This window comes from Dermacentor variabilis, unplaced genomic scaffold (assembly GCF_050947875.1).
Source record: "Dermacentor variabilis isolate Ectoservices unplaced genomic scaffold, ASM5094787v1 scaffold_12, whole genome shotgun sequence".
Lineage (NCBI taxonomy): Eukaryota > Metazoa > Arthropoda > Arachnida > Ixodida > Ixodidae > Dermacentor > Dermacentor variabilis.
In genome coordinates, this window is record NW_027460280.1 from 39360311 (window position 1) to 39383610 (window position 23300).

Consider the following 23300-nt stretch of genomic DNA (forward strand, 5'->3'; position numbering starts at 1 on the left):
TTACCTTGACCAGGCCCTTGGTCTGCCAAGGCGTGTACCATCCTGTACTTGTCTGGGATGGGCGTTCGAATTATATGCGCCGTCGTTCACAGGCGGCCTGCCAGGCATAAATGGGACCAGGGCGCCAGCCGGAAATATTTGGGGGAGGGGAGGGTGGGGGGGGGGGCTAGTTACGCAACGGCCCCGCACTTTGCGGGGATAACCGTCACTGCGTAATCGACACGTCACGCTCGTCTGCTTGCTATGCCCAACCCTAGTGAGAGGTTGTTTAAATTGTACTATTGCCCACTTTTTTTTTTCTCTCCCTGAATGTGCCTGATTATATAGATTTAGGATGAACGCTGTACTTTATAAAACTGCCATTGGAATCTACAGTGGAGTACTTCATTAGAGGGAACAAGGTGACGTTAAACAAGGTAACTTCCTCGTGGCGCTAGCTGGACGCGTCCTGCTCAGCAACAGACGATACGCCATTGGTTCCTCTATGAGCACCGGTAAACTGTATCGATAGTGGAGCATATCTTGAGCAAAAACATTGATCATTAATGGTTTATTTACTATGAACAAGAATTAAATAACTAGAAGTATGACGAATGACGTGAAACAATGAAACTATGAAGGGATTAATCAAACAGGGAAATTTATCATTCATTCTTAAATACGACTACATCACTGAGAATGACTCTAGCAGCCTGATTTACCATCCGCGAAGAAAATAGAGTCATGCGCACTCTTACCCATATGTTTAACGCTGTGAGCTCTTAAACGAGAGAGCGAAAAAAAAATCTGTTGGACAGTGGCGGTCCAATGACAAGCTTCAAACGAGCACATTATCAGCTGTTCTAAGGCCATAGCTTCTGCGGGAAGTCTTCAGGCGCATTTATGGAATCACCGTCGTCGTAGCTGCAGTAATGGACAGTAGGCTTTATGACCTATTTATCCATTTTGAGCAGGCGAGGACCTCACCTTGGAGTTTTAGGCTCTCTGGTTTAGAGATATGAGGCTAAAAGACATGCACAGGAAAGAGAGTGCTTTTTTTGGCGATGAAAAATCTGCCGTTTTTCTCTCATTTACTGAATATACCGGGCGTCCCACGTAACTTGAGCCAAATGTTAATAATATGGGAATGCCACGTAGCTGGACAGAACCAAGATAATGCAAACAAGGGGTAAGGCGTGCAGACACCGACTAGCTCAGCTTTCTGTCGTTCTAAACCAAGGTAATGTTGTTTGCCGTCGCTTGGAGGCATTCAAACTATTTTTTTGCATTTCACCTAATTAGATAATTAGTCTCGATTAATTAATCAGCTTATCAAATATTATAATTAGATTAAAAGTGGGAATGAGAAAATTGTAGAGGAACATGAAAAACTCCCGATACAGCTTTCTGTTGCTCAGTATGTGCTACGTAAAAGTGTTTTTCCGAGTGTCAAGTGATAATACGCAAAGTGCTTCGAGCGGCCAGTCGCGCGGCAATTTTGCGTGTATTTGCGGGCTTCTCTATTCTCTATTTGCGGGGCCAAGTTACATGAGACACCCTGTATATACTGACATAAACCGCTGAGATTCTTTAACAACAACAAGCGTGCGGGGGCGAACAGCTTTGAAACACATATAATAGCACGCAACACCAAAGCATACGCAAAGCGTGTACATTTAGCTTTCTACGAATGGAGACTCCCCCCCCCCCCCCAATTACCTTAACTACACGCACGTATTCAAGTAACAGAAACAACAAGATCACAGGCTGTCTAGTTTAAGAAAAATAGTTTGCTCAGCAGAGGTTAATTTTGTACCGACGGTAAAGGATGAGCAACGTTGAGCTTCGTACTAATAATAGCGAAAGAGGATCTGGCACTGAATAGTCGCACAATGTTACTATAACTTGCTTCTATTATTTGTAATTATTAGTGCTTGTATATTACGTGCTTTACTTTTTTGTATTCTGTGCGTGCATTATTTTAACTCTGTGTAATTCCTCATCTGTTTATATGCTCATCGCAGTCTACATCACGGCCATTTGTGTGTGTTTCTGACTTTGTTTACGAACTAATTATGGTGCAACTTGTATTTGACTTTCATATTGTTATGTTCATGGGAGTATAAGACTGTGCACTTTCTAACCATATGACATGGTTTCTTTTCATTTTCTTACATATATTTTTTATATTGTTGTTTCCACTATGCGAAGAGGAGTAGCCGTCATGTTTATAAGGCGACCACGTCTCTTCCTTTCATTCTGATTTCAATAAAAAAAGAAATCTGGCTCTTGTGTCGGTGTCCATAGCTGGTTTGGCGACGTGCGCAGCCTGTTGCAACAATGGGCCCTACGAAAATTTCACTGAACACGGTCTCTGTGGCTTCACACTATCTTGTGGTGTCTTAAAACTGAAAGTTTTTATAGAATATATTTGTGGGGCGAAATTTATCTGGTTTAACCAGCAGTGTTTGTCGTTAGATTGTTTCCAGAACACTACGGACCACATATAGCAGCTTAAGAAAGTAAGAAAGAAAGTAAGAAAGTATACTATAAGAAAGTATACCGTGTGAGAGTTACTAAGAGAACTTTAGCTAGGTTTACCCACATCAATACTCGAAAGCGTTGTGACTTTGTGCATGCGTTCTAACTTACCTAATGCTAGGCTAGGAATTATTTGTAATTGGAAAACACTCGACTGCTCTAATAAACGACTGCGGCTAGACAATTGAAGTACGAAAAGACAAAACAATAAAGCAGTTGCAGCATGCTGTGGGAACGAATCTACAGCGAATCGTAGAAAGATCCGTCTAATGCTCACGACTGCTATACGGTGGCTGAGCGACTGCAGCGCCTGTTTCCTCTAGTAATAGTCGTTGTGGAGAGGAGAGAACGAACGCTCAAGACGGTTTTCCGAATTCATTATGCAAAAACAGAAACGTCAGACGCTTCCTGTCCGGGCGAAATCTTGTCGATCACTGCAGTGCGTCAGATACTGAGTCGCGTACAGACTGACCTACTTTAAGAGGAAGCTTTAGCTCGGGCTGAACTCCGGCGCCACCTATTGAAATGCATGCACAACGCTGAAACACTATTCTGAGATAGCCACAAGGCCGATGGTAATGAAATTTGTTGTATTTGAGAGATAAAGATAACTTCTAGCGACTGTTACAAGCGGAATTTGGATTTAAGGCTTGAATGTTTTTAAAGAAATCTTCAAAAATTGCTAACTTTGAAAAAAAAAAGGAATACAAGAAAAATGGTTTTAAACTCGTAGCACTGCACTAAGAACAGATGTCGCAGTTCTGGAGACTGTATCCGTTGAAGCATCCAAAGTGGACAGATTTCGTGCATCAGGTTATGTCGTACGCGAATTTGTAACATTGTTTACAAATATTTTGTGAAAGTCTTACTCACATATTGCTGGTATATTTGAAAACCACGTAGAATACATCAATTTTATTCGCTTTAGATGTACTATTAGACGCAATTTACAGAATTGTGATATCGTTTCTCATTGCTGAGTTACAATTTTAAATTTGATAGTTTAGTTTCCTGAAAATTTGTGATTTTCAACAATTGTTATTAGAAAAGTGATAGCCTGAATAGAAAATTTACTACCAACTGTCACTGTACTTTAACTGTTTCTTTTAAATGCAACAAAATTCATCAAATTCGTTGCAGTGGTTGCCGAGAAAAACAATTTCTCCTTTCTCGTGTATTTGGATAGGAGCTCCCGAGGTAAAGCTTGAGACGCTTTCTGCCGCCTGGTCTCAGGGCGGAGGCCACTAGCGCGCATCACTTCCAGCAGCAAATGATAGATAAAAAAAAGAAATACACGGTGGCCGTATACCGTCTCATAGGTACGCCTCTCTCGATACCTTGCACACGTACGCACCTCCTTCCTCTTTCCCTCCCTTGTGCGTGTCTATTTTCGCCACTTTAAGAAATATGTCCTTTACGGTGCAACACTGCGCACGACTGACATGTTCTGCTCCTTTCTGTCCTGGCGCAGCCAGGCCGTCCCCCAACGTGACGCACCGTGTAGATCGGTGCTCGACGCCTCCTCTGAGTCCCCCCACCCTGAAGCAAGCAAACTCGGAGACCCCAGCCATCTGCGAAGGTGAGCTCCATTCTTCATGTTCCTTGCACAGCTACGCGATCGGTTGTCCGGGTCATCTATTAAGCAGTCGCCTGGTAAAGGGCCAGCCGGAAGTCGTTCCTCTGAGTCGTTTCTGCTTCCGACTTGTGGTGTCGGATGACTCGAACAGGTGAAAGGTAGAACGAACGCCATCGACGGTGTCGGTAAAATGCTGGACTTCGTCTTTGCGCGTGCAAGTTGTTTTAAGCCAGCACGAGACCTGCTTCTCGCCATGTAATTTACTTTATGCCTTATCGTGACTTAGATGCCAGTGCCTTTGCGGTAATCGGTTGGAGTATCCTTTGTCAGGACGGCACGCGACGGCGGTTCCGTGCAGGCGTAAATAATTAGTCGAATACTTACGTCCCACTCAGAAGAAGGGATAAACCGCCGGAGAGTCACTAAGCTCAACTATGTAAGATATGTCGACAAATTGGGTGGTGTAAGGGCTGATTTACGTCATATTGCTTGCCTAACACAACTGCGATGCTATAGTTGATCCACCGTCTTGAGTCTTATTGACGGTGGTTGTCAGTGCCCTTCACGAAATGGGGTTTGGAGGCAACCTTGTACGGCCAGATATGAATGAATGGCTGGTAATAAAGACGTCCATAAGTTCGCAGTAGTTCAAGCTTCTAAGAAGCAGTGTTTGCGTAGTTCTACAGCAAGGTTTGTTTAAATATGCGGCAGCAAAATAACGGCTCATTTCAAAGAATTATTACCCTTTGTTGCGTAGTGGCCCCTACTGATGACAAATAAAACGATGAATTAAAGTTACGGATGTCAGCCTGAAGTTTCGGTATTCTCCAAATGGTTCTTGAGCGACTTGAGCAAACAACGTATACAATTAAAAAAGAAGGCACACTTTTACTAAGTAGAACAACTGCGAATCACTGTGAAAACAGCGCCTCTGAACCGAGTTGATTCATTAGCGCGTGAAGCGAACTTGCCTGCCTGTACTGGTCGGCCATATTTTGCATTCATCGAAGTCGCTAGTCTCTGTATTTGGGCTTACACCTTTGCTCTAGACTTGCTCTTCATGCTAACCAGCTTTTGAACTCTCACGACCCCAATACCACACGCAGAAGAAAAAAAAAAGATATCAGGAGCCCAGACAAGCCACAGATGGCTTAACTTGGAGTAGCCGAAGCAGGCGCGACTACGGAAGTGCGTCACTCATTTCCGCTTTCCGCACGCAATGAGAACGAATCGCACCGGCCTGTCGTAGTCTCGCTTTGCGTGTGTTCGCGGCCCATTCTGGGTCTTCGTCCGCGATCGATCTCGAGTAGTGCCACGGAAAGCGAGCTGCCGGCCCTTGGGGCGTTATTGGTTCGTACTTCGTAAAACAAAGGAAAACAAAAAAAGCTCGTGAACGAGTTTTCTGGCGGCAGTACTGTTACGTTAAAGGTAAAGGTTCTCTCTTCTTGGAAGGTCAGTGCTTGATCTCACCGAGCCCCGGGCTAGTTTCCTGCTGTTTCTGTGGCTAATTGTGTTTGGCAACGACGACAGAACACTCCGGCTGAAGCTTATTGTACATTCGTGCGTGGGGTAGAGCACTTTATTGAGAAATAACGCACTATAAATTCTCGCAGAGACTACGGTACGCAAGAACTTTATAAAATTATCAGGTATAAGGAGGACTTAAAATCCGGGCGGTGCTTGGAAAAGAGAAACAAAACAAAGATGCCGCAGGGCGATGGGGACTCGCGATCAAGTGAGTGGGCGAATAAGGAAAACATCCGACCAGAGCCAGCGTTTCGGGGCAAGTGGACTTCTTTTTATCAGGGCAACAACTGCTTTCTTTGGCTGAAGGGGAGCTGTAAATCCGCGTGCTTAGTTTTCGCAGGAAAACAGTAAGTGGAGATAGGCTTTGGACAGTTGAACAGCGAATTTTAAAGATTTGAGTGACATCAAGAGGTGTCAGGTTGATAGCAGACGTGTCCCTAGGAAATGAAAATAATGAGTACATATACACGTCTTGCCGAAAGCTAAGAGAGAGCAAGAAAATTGAATGAAGAAAATACACTATAGCCAGTAAATGTTGACAGTATATAAAAAAGCATTCAGGGAAGCGTGGCTCGTAACAACAACAAAAAAAAATATGCGGAAAAGGGGGATATACTCACATTTGTTCCGACCTAATGTAAGATTGCGAGAGTCAAACGCTGCTATATATAATCCTGTAATTTGTGTAGTTGATATATTACAAAGCCTTGATAGATTGTAGAGATTCAAAGAATTGAAACATTGGTGCTTGTTGGTTGCAGTGCTCCGAACGGTGTCTATTTAATATAACGTTCACTGACTGCCCTGTGTCTCGCTATGTTGTTTTTGAGAAAGCGAACATTCCAGCATGTAAATGATGCTGCAAATTAGTTCTACGGAAGCCAGCAAGGGGAAGGAAGGTTCTCTTTATGAGATACCCGTACGGTTTTTTTTTTTTGTAGCTTCGCACCACAGCCGGGTGAATGACGATTTTCTTCTTTTCTGCTTCAAAGCTGGATTTGATTTGGTGCTCATAGTCGCTTGCAGTGCTATCTCTTTCGTAATTTCGAAGTTGCTTACAAACTTTACAGAGGGCGCGAGAACAGCCTGTCATGTTGTCGGTACACCTAGGGTTGAAGTTTCTCAAGGCTTTCTTTTCCTATCGGGAACAATTGCTTTTCTGTCTTGTCAAGAAAAGCAATTGTTGCCCTGAAAAAAACAAGTCCTCTTCTTGAAACATTGGCTCAAGGCTGAGCCTTTTTACTTTTTCGCACAACAAAAGGAAGCAGAACGAAGGGAGGCTGCCAGTGCACCCGCACATACAAAAGAAAAAAAAAAGAGAAAGAGAGAGAAGGGGCTTCGACGCCGTGTATACTGACAGGACAGGCACTGGTTCTCCTAGCCGAGCCTTTATTTGAAATGCTGGAAAATTTAGACCGGTAACAACTATGATTGAATGGGAGGAATACGTAAACAAACCAAGCTGACATCAACGTATCCCAAGACAACAAAGCAAAACGTACCGTAACTGAAAGGTAAAAGACAAAGCTCAGCAAATAATTTCTACAATTCTACCTTTCCAGCTTGCTCACTTTATGCCTTCCTAATAATTGATCATTGACGATGCTCGTGAAAGGAGGAGGAAATAGCCTCGCTAACATCAGCGATGGTTTGCAAAAAAAAAATTATATGACTGCGGCGCGATAATTTCGATGCATGCTGGGGAACATCATCAGCTAGCCATCAGTTAGGAATAAGGATAGACCATAGGTTTGGTTTTTGCTTCGCGAATTCGGCTACTGTGTGTTAATAATGAGAAAAAAAAAGAGAAAAGAAGAGAGCCCTACCACTGCTGAGTTACTGACTCTGCTGCAAGTCGTCTCGCCTGGACAAGGTAATAGAGTGTAGCAGAGACAAATGAATGCATACAGAAGGGACAATGCTGCAGACTGATTCTTTAGGCCCCGTTGTGTTCTGCTGCCGCTGGTCCTGGCTCGGCAGCGGCAGAGCCACATCCATTCTGTTGTAAGGCACAGTGTTAAATTAAGCCACGTTTACCATGCTGATTGTATTCTGTTATTTCTCGTAAAATGCGTCACACTGTCAGGATAGTCTCTAAAAGTTTAACTCTCTGAGCATTAAAAAAAAATTTAACACTCGAAATTGTTGCAAATTGGAAGAAGACTGATCAACAACCCTGATCTAGGTAGGTAGCATCTGCGGGGATGCAAATTTGATGCATCTATGAAGACGGCAAATATCTGCATAAATGTAAAGGCGAAACCAATGTATACTCACGCTTTCTCAGTTGGTGACAACATTATGCCGATCACTCGGCGTGCAATGCGCCGAAAGTCGTGGGTTCGTATTTAAGAAAACCTCTTGCGCTGGAATTATTCGCATGAGCAATTCCCAGACAACCCGGCGGGTGGATATATTATTAGCGAAGGCTGTCAGCCAAGGGCAGGGATCATTACAAACGAAAAGCTTCGCGGATTCGGCCCCTGATGTTCCGAAGTTCGCTTAGCGATGCTCACCTGAATCTACAGTGTCTTGTAATTCTAATCATCTACACACGTTTGGGTGAGCTTGAAGCTTGCTTTAAACTCTGAGTCTAGAGCTCGCAGGAATACGTGAGAGAGCAATAAAGCGATGTTTAAGTGACCTTACAAGTGACATATTACAAGATTTTGGAAGAATTTATCGGCAGTCTCCTGGCTCAAACTCATGCACAAATAGATGCTTGAATAGACTAAAATGTACAAAATAGAAAAAAAAAGAAGTGATGGCCTGCGAGCGCAATCAGACCGCATGCGGCAAAAAAAAAAGAAAGAGAAATAGAGTAACGAAGGAGCCATAAGGGGAGTCTTTAGCGAAAATTGAAGTTTGACTGTGTTTGACGCTTTCCTACCTCAGCCGCTGCGTGGACCGCAAGGATGGGTTCAATACACCTTGCACAACGCCATAAATATCTGGTCAGTCGTGCTCCACCCCATGATATGCCTTTCTTTCTTTTCTTCTACGCCCCTACGACTGCGCTCTATGTTCTGTGCGAGAATATCGTCCACTGAGGTCTTTCATATTTAGTTATGCAACAGACGGCTTACGGGCGGATGAGAAGTGATAAAATACTGTCGAAATCTGTGTCGCGGAGCCCCCGAAAGAACACAGTTATTTACAAAATTGTTTGCCCAGGTGGACGTGAAGCATCAATATTAAAAAAAAAGTGAACAGCAATCTTGAGGAGCAGATTCAAAACACCTGCTTGATATATTTCAATTACTCGTAGTTGTCTTTGCTATATCTTAAGCCTCCTATACAGTTACTACGCTTACGACTCGTAAACTATTCTAATTAATTGTCCCCAAGCCCAAAACAATGATCTTCTTCAGGACAAACGCTGCGGCTTCATGTAGTACAATGATTCAACAGACACAACATAAGCAGAGAGAGAGAGAGAGAGAGAGAGGAAAGGCAGGGAGGTTAACCAAATGTTAGTCTCCGGTTTGCTGCCCTACACTGGGGTTGGGAGATAGGGGTTCGAAAGAGGACAGAGAGAAAAGGGTTAAAAAAACATTAACATACAAAAACACACACACGAAGGGCGTTCCAGTTAGAGACGTTACAATGGCCTTGACGTTCACAAATTTGCGTTTGCACGGCCTTCTTCTGTGACGTTAGGTCCTGTCCATGGCGTAGAATTCCCTTTCCCGATAGTGGTCGGTCGTCCAGCTGGTTGAGTTCGTGGCGAAGGGATTCCCTGTGTGGACTACAGTCCACACAGTGGGCAGTAGCACGAAATATGGCCAATCGATTCTTCAGGGCCGCAGTGGTCACATGTTGCCGTGTCAGCCGTCCCTGTACGGAACGCATAGGTGTTGGTAAAAGCAACGCCCAACCACAGTCGATACAAAAGCGTGGCGTCCCCACGGCGAAGCTTTGATGGGACTCGATGGCTTAATGTGGGATCAAGGAAGTACAGTCGAGAATTTCTTAACAGGGGGTCATTCCATTGCGACGTGGTGCACTGGCGAGCAAGCAGGCGGAGCTTCCGTGCTGCGTCATTTCTAGAAAATGGTACATGGAAGAGGTGACTGTGTAGTTATCTGCGCTAAAAAAGCTGTCTCCTAAATAGAAGACTGTAGCATTATCTCGAACCTGCTTTGTTTAATTTATCTTCCCTCTTCAGTGGAAGATGCAGCCAATGTGGAGATTTAGAAACAACTCTACGTGATGACAAACTTGGAGTAACACAATAATCAGCTTTATTGTTTCCAAAGAAAAAGTAGTTACAACATAACAAATATACAGACGAAGGTCCCAAAGTGAAAGAACTGTAGTGGGACCCTCGGTTAATAATAAAAACATTGAAGGTGATATCTGTGAGCAACAAGTGAACGTTATTATCAAATAACACCGACAGATTAAACACATTATTATACATTTCATTTCAAATCAAGCAAACACGAAAAAGCACGACATAAGAGAAAGCCGGGAAAAAGCATGGATGAAACACAAGAAGTGACATGTGAGACAGTAGTCAAAGATACACCGCCAGGATTGTAGTACTGTTATTGCAGGAAATGATACTTAATGTATTTTTTAAAGGTTTCAAGAGACGTACAGGATTCTATAGTTGATGGTAATTCATTCCAAAGAGGGTACAATTCTATCAGGGTACAAAAGCGGATGTCAACCGAACTACAAAGGACAGAAGAATTTAATGACAAAAGGAGATAAATCATAGCAAAAAAAGAAGGCACTGAATTAGTACTTTCGATGTCACTTTCTGTGAGGAATGACAAAAAGCAACAACAAATCCATGAACAGGGCTGAAATTCAAACTCGCGTCTCAAGGGGAATGGGAAGAAGACGGTGCAGTCCTTTCTGGCATTTTGTTTCCCATTTTATCTTTCTTTGCCTGCCTTTGGAGTCATTACTTTCACGACAGCAGCACTACGATCATCGGGAGAGGGAATCAAAGCCTCACACAACCATCCTGGGTCATCTGAGCTCTCTCTGTGTACAAGGAAACAAGAAGTTGAAAGTGTGCCCTCGGAGTCTTCCACGAGGAAAACAATTAGAGGCGTGAACTAGCGCTAGTCGCCCAGGCAGAACACAAGGATGGAGTCGCGGAAACCGCCGCTTGTTTCGAAATCAAAAAGGAAACAAAACGTGCGGAAACGGAAACACACAAAACGGGGGAAGCACGTCGTTGAGTGTCACCGAGTCTTCCTCTTCCCGTGACGGGAGGGCGTTTATTGCTTGCCATTTCCTGATTGGCGCTTCCTGCTCAGGATTCGCCGCAAGGGGAGCGCTGGACACCGTCTGACCGCGCAATGACGAGTCTGTTTGTTCGTTCGCGCTCGCGAGTACGCGACGGTGCCTTCCGAGCTGCGGCAGGTTCACAGTGAGAGCGGGCCTCGAACGGTTCGATAGAATGGATGACCTGCCTTGAATGGAGGGAAGGTGAACGTCGGTGGCGGCGGTGCGCGGTTCCGTGGCTAACGACTTGGAAGCGCGTCATTTCTCACCCTGCTTTGCAGTCGCGACAGTCAGGCCGCTCGGAGGGAGTGATTTGAATCGAGCTGCCGTCCGTTCGTCCAGACTTTCGCTCGTGTGTGCTTTGCGCGATTCGAAGGGCGCACAATTTTGCAGAAAAGTGCGAAGAATAAAAAAGAAAACTGAGGAGAGCGAGGGAACATTAGAAGCAAGACGGCCCTGGAAATGCGAACGATGATGTCTTGCTTCTCCCGCGGTGACATGTCAGAACAGTGATCCCAGTTTTACAGCTTTCTAGTAAACATAACAAGAACAATACGGAGTAGTCTCTCCTACAGAGCACCGAACGCGGAAGCTCTATAACGTTTTGATGCCGAAAATGAGGTCGCGGGTTTGCTTCCTGACCGCTGCGACTGCATCCTCATAAACTGATAATACAAAAAGATTTAGGTGCGAGTTGAAGAACCCCAGGTGTTCTAAATAAATCAAGATCCTTCCACATTATAGACCTAGTGTTGATTTGGTGCAAGAAACCCATACGTACGTACGTACGTACGTACAATCAATAAATAAATAAATAAATAAATAAATAAATAAATAAATAAATAAATAAATAAATAAATAAATAAATCTTGCGGTATTATCCGTCCTTCAATATACGTGAGTGATTTGAACCTATTATCACTGCTTGAATTCGTACCAGCCTGCTTGGAAAGATACGTTATAAGGCAACAGAAGATAAAATTTCCTCATCTGCCCTATTTGCTTGGAGTTAGTCACTTGCAGGGGTGCCTCAGTATCATAACATGTTGGCGTACTGAAGATGAGGTCACGGATTTGGCATTCGCCCACGGCGACATGTCGATGTAGCGAGCATGCAAAAAGCACTTATTAATTTATATTTATTGAGGTGTTTAGCTAGAGTGCGAACTTTAACTAAACATTTTCAGAGCGGGAAAAGTAAACAAGAGTCTTTATCCCCGAACAACGTTACCCTTGTCAAAACTGGACCTTCGGGAGTTAAAACGTAATCAATAATAATAATAATAATAATAATAATGTTTATTGCCTCAAAAACATACAAAACGTGCTTTTCGATGTCGCGTTAAAAATTTCGTCAGGAAGTTTGTTAAGATGTCCGGCAAATATGCACAGCCTCTGGCCACGCCATACCTTGTGGCTGAAGGAGGAACTACGTAACGGACGTGTTTTCTATCTCTTGCGGCAGCACTTTTTTGTTTGAAAGCGCAATTCCAAAAATGTTTAACAATAACTGTTTCTATAAGCAAAGAGTGAAAATTCGGTAGACCAAATTTACGGAAGATATTTACAGCTGTTACTATTGGGGAATTGTAGGCAACATTTTTAAGAATATTTTTTTATAATCCCGTCTAGCCTGCATCCCCAACGATCCGAACAGAAGCCGTAGACTGTAATGCCGTATCTCAACGCACTGTAACCCAGTGCGTGTACTATAATCTTTTTTGCAGACAAGGGTGCGAAACTTTTGATATTAGACAACAGCCATGCTACTGACCTCAGTTTAGAACAAATAAATGATAAGTGATGTTGCCGCGATAAAATAATATCGATATAGATTCCCAGATATTTCACACAGTCCACGTATGGAATAGGCGCACATTTACAAGAAACACAGTCCGACTCACGTAAGTAGAGAGGCATGTTAATTGGAGTGGTCTTGAGTGGAGAGCAAATGTAAATTGTGTTTTTGGGCATTAACAACAGTTCCATTATTAGTAAACCAAAAGATTGCCTCGTGCACGTCATTTTGCAACATTTCAGTGGACAATTTTTTAAGAAAGATGGTTCGCCAATAACACAGCGTCGTCAGCATACAGAAGCACGGAACATCTGGAAATTAATAATAATATTACAGGCTTAATTACTATTATAGGCACCTCTTTATTTCGTTAGTACCATTGTTCCGCTTGCACCTTTGCTAATCGGCATTCAAAAGTTTTGGTGACTGGAATCGGAGATCCCCAGCCCCCACGTCGCACTGGCTTAGCCGCAGTAAGATTCACCTTGCAGCAAAACAATCTTTACAGCGACATTTCAGCTATCCTATACCGGATGTTTCACGTAGCTTGAGCGCCGCATTTAATTCACGGTTCGCTAGAAAATCGATTGAGAGCTCTGCAATACAAATGCGCATGGGCGCAGACACGTGTTCCTTTTTTCTCGCGTGATTTCGCGGGATTTCTTTAAATGCCGCAAAAAAAAAAAAAAGCACCACGCACGGGGTACATAGCCACACAAAACTGGATCGGTTGTTTCTGCACCCCTCTACAAGCCAACGAAACGCCCTCAGCGCTAAAGCGAATATTAAAGTTATTGTCGTAAGTAAGCTTTGTTGAATAACTAATTATGTGGCATATTAAACTACTCTGAGGAGCGCCACACAACGGCAAACAATATGTCGTTGGTATCGCCCAGCTGCAGTTACCCGTTCTTTTTTCTTTAAATGCTTGGCTCAGGTTACGTAATACACCCGGTATGCCGGCTGTGAGACATGCAAAACGCCAATCCACATGCAATGATTGCTGTCCGTGTAAAGCTCACTGTTAATTTTTCTTTTTTAATCCTTGGCGACACTTAATTGGCACAGGAAGGGAGGAAGAATGGAAGAAAGAGAAGGGGGCAGGGATGTTAACCAGAAATGCGTCTTGTTAGCTACCCTACACAGGGGGACAGGAAAGGGGGAAGATGAAGGTGACATGGAGAGAGGGGGAAGGAAAAATTCGGTGAATTCGCGCACGCGCGTGGAGGGCCCCACGAAGTCAAAACCGTTTACACAGGCCAGTCGCCCTCAAGAAAGACAAAACTTGTCTTCACAACTGCCTTTGCTCAAATATCCTGCATCGCGAGGTACGAAACACCTCCCTGTGGCGAAACTGGCTTGATATTTTCCGGCATGATGTGTATGCTGGAATGCTCTTCTTCAGGACCGCTGCTAATAATACGCAAAACCATGGTAGGAGCTGTACGATTTGGCTGGGCTGAACGCGTAGTAGCGTTTCTCCTTACTTAATTGGGGTTCTCGTGCGTACTTATGAATATTTGTATCTTCATCCATGGAGAGCTGCTTGAATAACCAGTGGGAAAGTGCGAGAACGCGAATGTTGCGCGTTTTGTGATACCGTACTCGTTTCAGTCTTTTTAACCGCCACAGTGTTCCAGGAGCCTACATTGTCCTATGAAACTACATACAAAAATGAAATAAATAAATAAATAAATGAAGCAGCGATAAACGTTCGTCGTATGAGCGAGAGTATCGACAAAATAAGGTGCCATGAGGCCTTTTTCTTTTTTTTGCCAAACTACCTTGCATGACCTTTTCTGCATTCTGCAACAACGAAACAAGGACGTTGGGCACTAATAATATTTGGGGTTTTACGTGCCAAAACCACTTTCTGATTATGAGGCACGCTGTAGTGGAGGACTCCGGAAATTTTGACCACCTGGGGTACTTTAACGTGCACCTAAATCTAAGCACACAGGTGTTTTCGCATTTCGCCCCCATCGAAATGCGGCCGCCGTGGCCGGGATTCGATCCCGCGACCTCGTGCTCAGCAGCCCAACACCATAGCCACTGAGCAACCACGGCGGGTGACTTTGGGCACGTCTGAGATTCTAACACACCCAGGTAGGCCTGGTGCGGTGTAAGAAGTTACACTGAAGATGACAAAAATAAGGGCCCTATAACGTAAAACTATTCCAATATGTTTTTATTCCAATCTCTTGACGTCAAATTTGCGTAACCGCCGACGCGAGCCTCGCGCGGGCACCCGCAGGTTTGTCTCAAAAGACCGATCAAACGCTCTCCTCGTTCATAGGAGGTAACTTTTGTTTACTTGAAAAATGAATAACATTGCCTACACTGAGCGACTTGCCTTATCTAATTGGCTGACAAGAGGCAAAGAGCATGGTCACTTGGACAGGGATTCGATGGGGCCGAGCCACTGCACTCAAAATTGATAACCGGATGAGCAAGGTGGTGCCGACGTCTGCGATTGGTCCTCTTTCTCTTACTTAGCTTGCGGTGGCCCGTCGACAATCGAGGCGGCATGCAACGGAAGCTTAAGAATGAGGCTAAAACGGATCAGCAACAAAGAAGAGTTGGCAGAACGAGGTCGTAAACGTCCCGAAAGTGCTCGAAAACGTTACACGGCCACGCAAGAAGTCTTCTTGCATTCAAATAAACCCATGCTCTCCGGCAGGTGCCAGTAGCCAGTGCCTGAGCGATCGGCGGCAGACATCTTTTATTCCTTTTGGAACGGGGCAGCCTGTGGCTATTCAGAAGAGAATTCAGTTTTGTTCGGCATATTAATGTGTCTTTAACGCGTACACATCACTTTTACGCGGTGAGTTTTTGCGGCTTTGTGACGTCGCGGGACAAGCAGGGGAAGTGGGCGCAGCACGAAAACTTTTGACCAATAGACGAAGGCTAATGGCGAAAAGGCGCCGAATCAGAAATAACTATTTTTCTTTCGTTTGGTCAAATCATGTATAATCAGTGTGTACGCGTCCTGTTAGATGGGGAGCTATCGCGGTTTTCGTGACGTCGCGTGGCACACAGGTGAAGTGGGGGGGGGGGGGGGGGGGGGGTCCAGAAAAGTTTTTCACCAATCGCGGAGGGCTGATTGCAGAATTGGAATAGAAAAGTGTGGAATAGTTTTACGTTATAGCGCCCTAATGTCGCTCATGATTAGGCATTTTTTTCCCGCGTGCTGCACTTTGGCACGCCAGTAGGCCACCGTAGTTGGACCACCAGGCGGTTTGCATGCTCGCTGAGCTGCGACGTTTGCATGGGCGTCTAATCTTTTATCGGTGACGCAGAGAAAGTTCCTTACACCCTCGCTGCTGCGATGACGGAACACCAGTTGCCTCATGTTTTCATGGTGCCAATAGTTGCTCAACTGTAACGCGTCCCCCGTGCAGTTCCAAAGTTAATGAAATTCAAAGGCACAGTGCGTACGTAGGGCCGTGTGTAACAGTTCATCGGCGCCTCTCAAATGACGCCGTCCACGCACAGCGGTGCGGGCGCATCCGTCACACTCGGCGCTCGTACGACCACCGGGACGCATGGACGCTCTCACGTGGCGTGGTCTGCGCGTCGTAAACCGTTGCGCGTGGGCGGGGTGCGATATATCACCGCGCTCTCCAGCTCAGTGGACCGCGCGGCGTAGCTGTCATGGCCTTCGAGAGTCACGTTTCCGCTCCTGCATGTTGATCTTATACCTGCCCGGGGGAATCGAACAGGTGCACGACGGTCGGCATATCTGGCTGCGCGCGAGCATGGACCCGCGTTCTTGCTGCCTACGGTGGCATAACGATTCGCCATATGGGAGAGGGTAGCTGCGCGGGGCCTAGCGATGAATTGTTTTTTTCATTTATGAATGAAGCTTCTTTGTGGGCTATAACCGTTCCCTCGGGGAACACAAGGCGTTGCAGGCACGCATGCGGAAGGTCCTTTTTTTTTTCTTTTGCAGGTTCTCCAGAACAGCGTTCCTTTCATCTAGGTATTTCGGACGCGACCACAGAAAATGTTCGATGTCTGCTGTCTCATCGGATGCCGTACTGTTCAGAGAATTGATACACCCCGTTTTAAATAACCATGCTGGTGTACGAGCGGATCCTGTCCGTGTTTGATGTCGAAGTAAGGCTTCCTCTCGACGAAATTTCTTGGTTACGCAGGTCATATGTGGTGGAAACTAAATTGGCCCAAACTGATTACGAATGTCAGATTATTTAACTTGGTTACTATTTGGTACATTCACTGTAGGAGGATGACAGAGAGCTACATATGAAAGAACATTTGCTTTTTCATTGCCAGCAATACCAATGTGGGAGGCAATCCACTGAAATATTACTGTGAAGCCTTTGTTGCCGAGTTCTTTCATGAGGGCTAGTTCACAAGGCACGCATGTATGTGCGCTTGCTGTGCTTTTTGCATATTTCTCTCATATTTTTATTTCTCTCTTTCCAATCCATGTATGGTTCCTGATCACATGCCTCGTTCTGGTTCGCGTGTGATTTTTTTTCTTTAGTTGTACTTTCTCTCCTGCTGCCCTGCTGAGGAGCGCAGCTGCCTTCTGCTATATCAGGCAGGTTTTATAGTCGTTTGCTTCGTGAACCCAAGAGTTTATTTTCCAAAGCCACCTTTTCCACCCGAGAGCTACACAAAGTCTGTTACAATCAATGAATCCAAATGGCCCAAGGGACCAATAAAGGGAAATACGGGCTCTTCTTGCCTCACAAGCCTTTTGCAAGGTTTCACTCCACTTAAGCACATTATTTGTGTCCTTGTTGTTCTTACCGATTACCGATGAGGCCAGCGTTGCGTAAGAACTTTCAAAGAGCCTGCATCACTGCATGCTACTGCGTGAAGCGAATAGGGCCACCACACTTCTTCCGGTAGCGATCCAAGAGAAGGCACTCCCTATCTCCTGCACCTGCTATGTCTCCCACCACGTTTGGACAGAGCAGCAGTTGTTTCTGTTGAATTGTCTGTGGCCACGCTGCCATGTAGACGGAGACGGTACGACACGATTCGAATCGTCTAAGATACCCTCTACATCAGAATGAGTTTTTCGTCAGCGCGCGCTAATGTGATCACTTCTATATGTTCTTTAAATTTGGTACTGTCCTCTGCCCCTTGTTGTTTTAAATACCGTTTTCTTATGTTCGCCGTTGTAGCGCATAGTTATTTATGTTCACCCTATGGCGTTCTGGTTTTCGTCACGCTCGCGTTGTTCCAAAGGGGTGCGTGGGCCGATCTGTGTTCCGCTAATCTAATTGGCTAAATCACGGAGCGTAAAAGTTAAATCGTGTGGTTTAACACTGTGGGTTACGAGGGACGCCGCAGCCGAGGCCTCCGGATTATGTTTGATCACCTGCGCTTCTATAACACGCCCCACGCCTCTTGGATCGTCGTACGTCCACTTTATATGTGCAGCTAGAACAAGCACGCATTAAAGATTTGTGCCGAGCAGCGCGAGCAATCGCGGGTCTAGTGCCCTTGCCACAACCTCGCCGGGATAGCGCGGGCCCTGATCGCACTTTTTTTTTTTTCGCGACAAATCTACGGGCGGATTGGGCGTCCCTCACTGCACCCGTGCCGGGGGTCATTTCGAGAAATGCCGCGTCTTTGACAAGGGCGTGCCGCGTCCCCGTGTCTGCGGTCGCGCAGGTGCGGGCGCTCGCACACACGTTCGCTTGCGTCACGGCCGCCTCCCCCGCTTCGCGCCGGCCGTATTTGACGGAGTCGCCCCTGCGGTTCTTTCGGGTCCTTTCGCTTTCCGCTTCCATCTACCTTCTTTCGATCTTCTATTCCTCTTCGGTGGCTCTCCCCCTTGGTGTCACTTTAAAGCAAACATCGACAAGCGGCATTTTGGAAGGGTAAAACGGATTGCCCAGAGGAATCGCAAGGTGAAAATAAGAAACTGAACAGGACGAAAGAACGATTGGCTGGCGTGGATTCCCTTAGTTCCCGGCGAGAGGCGGATGGGCTGTGGAGGTGCGGTTGGAGGAGTCTGGGGGGAGGAGGGAGGGGCGTGAGTTGGAAAAGACACGAAAGGCGGGAAATCGGTGGCGCGCGCTAGGTGGACAGTGGCGCGTGAATCGATGGTCCTTGGCCGTGTACAAAGGAGGGAGGCGCCCTGGTCGATAATTCGAGCAAGGTGCTGGCCGTTGGAGAGGCACTAGTGGGAGTGGGGTAGGGGTAAGCACGTTGCTGCACCTCATAAAGCTGGCAACCAAGAATTTTGAACTAGGCGTGTATAAACTTGCACAAGCTCGCAAGCGTGACACTTCACGCGTTGCTCAAGGAACATTTCTATTTTTTTCGTGTTTTCTTTTTGTCGCGTTTTTCCACGCCGGTTCGTTACTTTCTCTTTCTTACTGAAATGAACATATGTGTAGAGTATTGATACCATGACTGGAATTAATCCTTAGGTAAGGCGAGAGGAGGCGAGGGAAAAACTGTCAAATAGGTCATATGCCATCGGGAGGGGAACGAACGGATTTGGCATGTGCACTTTATCGCGCAGATGCCTTTATGTTTTTCTCTTCACTCCTCAGGCTGCCGCGTTGAACCATATTTACCGTTATAGTTCTTTCTCTACTGTATTTCTCGGCCTTCTGCAACGCTGAAAGCGGGCGATTTGCATGGCAATCGGTAGAAACTATCTGTTTTTCGTGTAGTTCTGCATTCGTCTCTGCCCGTGTTCATCACCGGAACTTCTTGGAGCCATTTTCCTCGAGAGAATTTAGAGTTCGGTCAAGTCAGCCCCAGTTGCCGGACTCACGGAACCCTTTACATCTAAGTTGAAAACGTTGCTTTCACTGCCGCTCCTCCACCCTGCTCTATTTATCGCCATAAGAAGCAATGAAGGAAGAAAGCAAATCTGAGACACAGGTGGACAGTAACAGCAAAACAGGAGAGTATGCACCATATCAATTCTTCTCGCCATATTCTCTGTAGCACTTGTCATTGGAATTATCTTCGTCGACACAGGTGCGTCTGCAACGCCATTTTTTTTTTAGTTAAATGCAACCCTCGGTAGTGTAGAAACCAACAATTCTTGAGAGACCTGCATATTATATCTTTAAGGTCGTTCTCGGAGTCTCTCCCTTTTTTTTTTTTTCATTTCGTCCTCTCAGACAACGTTCCCATTTGTCGTTTCAATCTTTCTGCCATTTGCAATTGCAAAACTCAATCGCATGCGCTAGATGAAGAGAAAGCTTTTTGTACACTGGATCAAAGAACGGGGCTCAAATGGTCTCACCCGCACCTTGAGTTTCATATTTCTCGGCTCGTCTTGTGCAAGCTTTAATCTTCGGAATCGTTTCGCAACGCCCCTCGTGCTGCATCACGGGCACACTTTGTCCCCCCCCCCCCCCCTTTTTTTTTTATTTGGTTGTCTTGCGTTACTCGCTTTCCGATTTTCTTTCACACTCACTCTTTAGAATTCTCAGTCTTCCTCGGTACTTCGTTTACGACATTTCTAGCTCGTCCTGGTTGGAAACAAAAGGTGGGCTCCTGCAGGTCTAAGTCACCGCGGGGATGCGCCAATCAGGAGGAGGCCGTGAGAACAAGACACGGCGACGTGGAGGCAGCCTATGCTTCCGGTACGGGTGGCGAGCGGCACTGGGGCACCGAACATGCGCCGGGCGTGGCACGTGGCCGCCACTGGGGCAAGCAGACTCCCTCCGGCAGGAACCTCGTGATTTCCACCGGAGCTGGCACACGAGCGCGCGCGCGCTCCCCTGGCGAATAAAGCGCGGGCGACGTTCTTGTGCCCGTCGGCGTTACGTCAGCAGGGTCACCTGGTCTTGCATTCTCGTCAGTTTAGTTTTTTTTTTTTTTTTTTTTTTTAGAGTCGGAGATAAAGGCAGAGGGGTCATCGCGCGCTGCTGTATTAAGAAAGAAACGGTTTGGAGAGAGAAAATTCACATGACCTTTCTGCTTATCTAAGGTCCCCTTTGGTAACGCTTCGTTATCGAATAAAGGGCGGTGTAAATGCCCCCCTTCCAGAGATGCGTGCTTCAATATTGTTGACCTTGAGCTGCGCTGTTTAGCCAAACACCATACACATGACATTGAGAGTGTGCTTAGTATATTTTAGAATAGCGTTGCATCTAACCTTCCGCCTCATTTGCTAAGCAGTAATGATGTCCGCAAGACTATGTTAAAAAGTTCTACTGTCAAAAAACTAACTTTTGGCTTTGATGTATGGGGAACGGGTTTGGTATTGCAGTAGCTAGAAGATTTGAGTGTTATTCGAGTGCCATTCCATCGAGAACGCATCAACTTACTTGCACCACCAATAATCCCACCATAAAGCTGCCATACCGTTCAAAACGAAATGAAGCAATTGACCTTACGATGTGTTCGCTCTTCTCACCGCCGAGTAAAAGCACAGTAGAGGTGGAGTCTATTCGCGTGTATCTTGATGCATACAAAATAATCTTAACATAACTACAGCATCTCGCATACTAATAAGCGCTGTGTCCTGCAGAATTTATTAGCCGGAGGAATATCACTGTCAGTCCACGCCATTCAGCGGAGCGCATATTTGCTTGCTGCACGAAACACAGCCTTAGCGACCGTTCTGTGTGCAGTTCTTTTTTTCTTTGCAATGAGGTTGTTGGCCTCGCTATAAAATTATCATCATCATGAGACAAAAATTATCATCATCAGCAATGGCTCATACCCTTCCTAATGTCGAGTCTACAAGCACTCAGCAAAGTCAAGCGAGCAGTGCATGCATTCATTGAAATCACGCATACAACGTACAGAACCGTGTACGTCTCACTAAAGAGCAAACTCAAAACAAGCATCTGTCATCATCAGCAATGGCGCATAAGCAATGGATCGTGCCCTCGCAAGCAAGCAAAAGATTGAATGGTTCATACCCCCTTAAGGCAGAGGCTACAAGAGCTCAGCAAAGTGAAACGAACAGTGCATACTTTCAGTGAAATCACCCATACAGCACACAGAATAGCATACGTTTCAATAAAGAACAAGGTCCAAACAAGCATCTGAACCATCAATAAGGCATTGCGTGCCGCCCTAGTAGTTGTAGGGATGGTTTTGCAACGGCTTCACTTTCGCAGGAACGGGATGGCGAGTCACTTTCTTTCTTTCTTTCTTTCTTTCTTTCTTTCTTTCTTTCTTTCTTTCTTTCTTTCTTTCTTTCTTCCTTTCTTTCTTTCTTTCTTTCTTTCTTTCTTTGGAGCCTCACCGGTCAGCTGCAGGCTGTATGCCGTCCACTGTAAACAGCTAGCCTCCTTTATCTCTGATTTCTAAATTTACTCTCGCCGTCCTGTTTTATTGTTGCACGACGTTACGCAAAAATGGCGCAAAGCCAAAATAACCGTGTTATCGGCCGTGTCAGCAGTGTCGGTAAATACGCGCTGTCGGCCTCTTTATCCTCAGTTGCGCAGAGTCTGTATTGTCTCTCGAAACATTCGCATCAGTTCCATTCTGTGAACGCTACCGTAAGCTGCAAGGCTATCTCCTTTTGTTCTATACACGACTGAGGAGGGCTTCTTCAATCCTCTTTTCTGGCCGAATCTTTGTTTTGTATATAAGGACTGAATAGGCTTGTGCTCGCTAGTGCATCTTCTTTTCCTTCTCTCCATCTTGTAAACGCTAGAAAGGCGCTTGAATTGAAACGTGCTCAATTTTGTAAATTATGCGCAAACAGCGCAAAATGACCGTTCTTGAATAGCTATTTGTACTTCGCACTTACAACCTGCTTCAGTCGCTTCTTGATGATACGTTTATTTTTGGTTTCAAATGATAAATTGTCACTAAAGGAGTATGCATTTAAAACTCAATTTATTTTCCTGCATTCTTTTCTCTTACGCTGCGAAGACGAAGGGAATGAGTTCCGGCTCATCTCTGTCCCGGAGCTCACGCCTCGGTCTCAGAAGTCTGTTTTGGCTGAGCGCGCGCTACCGGTTCGCCTTATTGCAGTCATAAGCCAGAACGCCCCTGCGCCTGCGAAGCCACCTAGGAGATCGCGGAGACTCGATCGGGCCTCGAGGTGCTGAAGTGCTGCGCACAGGTCGCCTGTCGTCTCGCCCGATTGTGCCAAAGCCTGGCTAACCACACAGCAACGACAAGTTTGATGCAAACGCTAAAACTAAAAGTTGAAATCTCTCCGATGCTACAGGGAACTGCAGTTCGTAAGACACGCTGATAAAACAGGCCTGTCATAACGTGCATATGCGCCGCAGTTCCTTCAGTGTTCGCGTGCGACGCTTGCCTCCACTACCTGACATTTGGCTGTGTGTTGTATTTCCAGACAGAAAGCTTCGTCGCTCCTTACGCACGATTTGTTACGTGGGCGGCGTGTGAAGGGCTGGCTGACACTTATGTCTTGTCGCGACAGGCCACGTCAGCAATGTGGACGCGTCGGCGACTCGGAGGACGTTTGTCAAGAAGAGCGACGTGCCGCCGACACCAATTACGTTCGGCCGCGCAGCCGTGCAAAGGAAGCAATTTATGACTCGCTTGCAGCGTTCTCCTGGCGATGCACACACTAGGCGCGAATTACCTGTGCGAGTTGACGCGTTTCTTGTATTCTACTGCAGAGTCTTCGATGGAAACCTGTCGGGGTCACAAGAAGCAAACATTTTCGAGTAGGTATATCATATGCGCATT

At 45.8% G+C, this 23300-nt stretch overlaps 1 protein-coding gene across 1 annotated transcript in view; it reads left to right on the forward strand.

Moving 5' to 3' along the window:
* Positions 1 to 23300, forward strand: part of LOC142566359 (neuropeptide F receptor-like) — a 338465-nt gene that overhangs the window by 40404 nt on the left and 274761 nt on the right. Inside the window, exon 2 of the mRNA XM_075677302.1 lies at positions 3992 to 4099. The gene's annotated coding sequence lies outside the window, so the exon portion shown is untranslated. The remainder of the gene's footprint in view (positions 1 to 3991; positions 4100 to 23300) is intronic.